General features: G+C 44.0%; 1 non-coding gene across 1 annotated transcript; it reads right to left on the bottom strand.

The window, feature by feature from the left end:
• Nucleotides 1–2,116: 2,116 nt before the first annotated feature.
• Nucleotides 2,117–2,191, bottom strand: Trnap-cgg. Its single transcript has one exon. It is a non-coding gene; the product is annotated as a tRNA-Pro (tRNA).
• Nucleotides 2,192–3,955: the final 1,764 nt, after the last annotated feature.

Here is a 3,955-nt window from a genome sequence, read left to right as displayed (position 1 = left end):
ATCAGAAATAGTATATTACAAGGATAGGGAACACAATCTACTGTAACGCTGAAACTTTCTGGCAGTGCTGGACCGGGACTAGAGAGCGAGACCGTTGCATTTCGCATGCAAATACTTCACCAACGGCTTGCCCGCTAAAAACAAAGCTCCATGTCCAGCATGCAGTTTTAATCTGCCAGAAAGTTTGTCAGCGCACACTCCGCTGCGGAGTGTAAAATTCATACTGGACTACAACATTTTCAATCTTCATGAGATTCGCCTTCATCGAAACTTCTGAAAATCTCTACCTGGATGGCGAGATGGGGATTTGTACTTCAACCTTTTATATCTATATCTACATTTGTACTTTGCAAACCACTATGAAGTGGGTGGTAGAGGATTCTTGGCATTGTGCCACATGTTGTGGTTTCTTCCTATTCCAGTCGCGCACGGAGCGTGGAGAGAATGACTGTTCAAACGCCTCTGTGTGGACTGTAATTAATCTAATCTTGGCTTCACAGTCTCTATTGGATCAGGAGGCTGAAGTATGTTTCTAGATTGTACACTTCATACTGGTTCCAGAAATTTATAAGAAGACTTTATGGGATAATCTACGTCCATCTTGAAGCGCCTGCCAATGTAGATTTTTAAGCATTTACGTGGCGCTCTCCCGTGATTCAAACAAACCTGTGACCATTTGTGCTGCCTTTCTTTGTATGTATTCCATATCCCCTGTTAATCCTTTCCAGTATGAGTCCTACGCAGATGAGCGTTTTGTAGAATCGCTACCTTTTTCCAGTCTGCTGCCAATGAACCGAAATCTGCCATCTGCTTTACCTACTATTGAGGCTATGGGATCTTTGCATTCCATGTCACTACAAAGTGTTACACTCCGGTAACTGTAAGGGATGACAGAATCCAGTTATGACTGTTACTGTAGACATAGGATACTACGTTTTATAATTTTTTGAAATGCATTATTTTACAGTTCTAAATGTTGAAGCAAGTTGCTTACCTCTGTACCACTATGTAATCTTATAGAGATCTAACTGAATATTTCAAACAATGGAAAATCCAGATTGTAATAATAACAACATTATGAAAAGGATAGATTGCTACTCACCATATAGTGGAGATGACGAGGCGTACACAGGTACAAAAGAAAGCTTCGACAGCCAGAGACAGTGGTCATGTACGTGTGAGCTGCATTTGCGTGAATGTGTGTGTGTATATTGTCTAATTGAGAAAAAGATCTTTTGGCCGAAAGCTTACTTGTTTAGCAATTGTTTTGGTAGTGCCTGTCTGCAACCCACCATATCCACTATATGGTGAGTAGCAATCTTTCCTTTTCATAATATGCATTAAATATATTCGCAATTGCGAATATATACAAACATCAGTTTTATAATGGAATGACAACAGTGAAAATTTGGGCCGGACTCGGACAAGAATCTGGATTTCCCAATTATCGCGAGCAGTCGCCTTACCATTTTTTTAATGTAATTTTGTTCGTTATTGTTCGTGGCATTTGTTCGGGACGTACGCCCCATGACAAGCGTTCAAGATAATCGTTGATCCATCCACTCAATTTTGTATTATTACAGAGAGCAGCTACCCCTCTGACCGATTTTCCTCGGGCATGGATGTGTGTGATGTCCTTAGGTTAGTTAGGTTTAATTAGTTCTAAGCTCTAGGCGACTGATGACCTCAGAAGTTAAGTCGCATAGTGCTCAGAGCCATTTTTTGAACCTCTGACCGAACACGCTGAGCTACCGTGCCGGTTACTATTTGGCTATCCGTGCACGACTCGCGGGCAGACCCATACATCCATATGACGTCAACCAAGCGTCTACAACCTATACTTGTACATCCATTATGTACATTTTACTTGAAAGTCTCTTGCCTGGTGTTGGCGGATAAGTACGATATTCCAAGGAATGTGTTATTCTGAATTACGACTCGAAGTAATTCAAAATAACATATGCACCGCAATATCGTTTTGCTTTCATAATATTGCAGTGACAGAATATTTTTACAGATTTCGTCAGACCGTAAAGCACTACAGATAACAGAATGGGATTTTCACTCTGCAGCGGAGTGTGCGCTGATATGAAACTTCCTGGCAGATTAAAACTGTGTGCCGGACCGAGACTCGAACTCGGGACCTTTGCCTTCCGCGGGCAAGTGCTCTACCAACTGAGCTACCCAAGCACGACGCACGCCCCGTTCTTACAGCTTTACTTCCGCCAGTACGTCGCCTCCTATCTTCCAAACTTTACAGAAGCTCTCCTACGAACCTTGCAGAACTACCACTCCTGAAAGAAAGGATATCTCGGATACATGGCTTAGCCACAGCCTGGGGGAAGATCATCGTTGATCCATCCACTCAATTTTGTATTATTACAGAGAGCAGCTACCCCTCTGACCGATTTTCCTCGGGCATGGATGTGTGTCACGTCCTTAGGTTAGTTAGATATAAGTAGTTCTAAGTTCTAGGGGACTGATGACCTCAGCAGTTAAGTCCCATAGTGCTCAGAGCCATTTTGATGGTGAAGTGGAAACGTGAAGGGACACGTACAGCACAAAAGCGTACAGGCCGACCTCGTCTGTTGACTGGCAGACCGCCGACCGTTGAAGAGGTCGTAATGTATAATAGGCGGACATCTATCCAGACCATCACACAGAAATTTCAAACTGCATCAGGATCCACTGCAAGTACTATGACAGTTAGGCGGGAGGTGAGAAAACTTGAATTTAATGATCGAGCAGCTGTTCATAAGCCACACATCACGCCGGTAAATGCCAAATGATGTCTCGCTTTGTGTAAGGAACGTAATTACTGGACGATTGAACAGTGGGAAAACGTTGTGTGGAGTGACGAATCAAGGTACACAATGCGGCGATCCGATGGCAGCGTGTGGGTACGGCGAATGCCCGGAGAACGTCATCTGCCAGCGTGTGTAATGCCAATAACAAAATTCGGAGGCGGTGGTGTTATGGTGTGGTCGTGTTTTTCATTGAGGAGGCTTGCACCCCTTGTTGTTTTGCGTGGCACTATCACAGCACCGGCCGACATTGATGATTTAAGCACCTTCTTGTCTCCCACCGTTGAAGAGCAATTCGGGGATGGCGACTGCATCTTTCAATACTATCGAGCACCTGTTCATAATGCACGGCCTAGGGCGGAGTGGTTACACGAAAATAACATCACTGTAATGGACTGGCTTGCACATAGTCCTGACCTGAATCCTTTAGAACACCTTTGGGATGTTCTGGAACGCCGACTTTGTGGCAGGCCTCACCGACCGACATAGATACCTCCCTCAGTGCAGCACTCTGTGAAGAATGGGCTGCGATTCCCCAAGAAACCTTCCAGCGCCTGATTGAACGTATGCCGGCGAGAGTGGAAGATGTCATCAACACCATATTGAATTCCAGCATTACCGATGGAGGGCGCCGCGAACTTCTAAGTCATTTTCAGTCAAGTGCCTGAATACTTTTGTCATATAGTGTACATGTACAATTGCAGAATATGTAAGTTGAAAGTGGTTCGTACAAATGATCATGTGTATGTATTTCAGACCTCTGATGGTACCTTAATAAACTGCAGCGAACACGTCCAGTGAAACAAAAATTTGCCTTTATTCAGTGGCGTATAGGCCGTTCCGGTCTACATAAACACAAACTGCTCTGTCCAGGTTTAAAGATATTGTAGCAGAGTGGCCAGATTGTAGAGTAACTCCCATTTGTTGTGTCCTGATATAAAAATTACAATTTAAAATTATGTATTTGCGTGTTCCTTTTCCACCCTATGGTCATACCACTGTTTGACCAAGCTTCAAATATGTGTGCACCACGCCCCGAAAGTTCCACATGCACCGTTTTTAACCGGATCCCTGATATTGTGTATGTTCTTCGGCTCTTATTTGTTCCTTCCCTCCTCTCCCTGAACGCGTATCCCCTCGCTAGCTGGAAC

The sequence above is a fragment of the Schistocerca americana genome, chromosome 4, assembly GCF_021461395.2.
Source record: "Schistocerca americana isolate TAMUIC-IGC-003095 chromosome 4, iqSchAmer2.1, whole genome shotgun sequence".
Taxonomy (NCBI): domain Eukaryota; kingdom Metazoa; phylum Arthropoda; class Insecta; order Orthoptera; family Acrididae; genus Schistocerca; species Schistocerca americana.
This window is presented reverse-complemented; position numbering and strand designations above follow the sequence as displayed.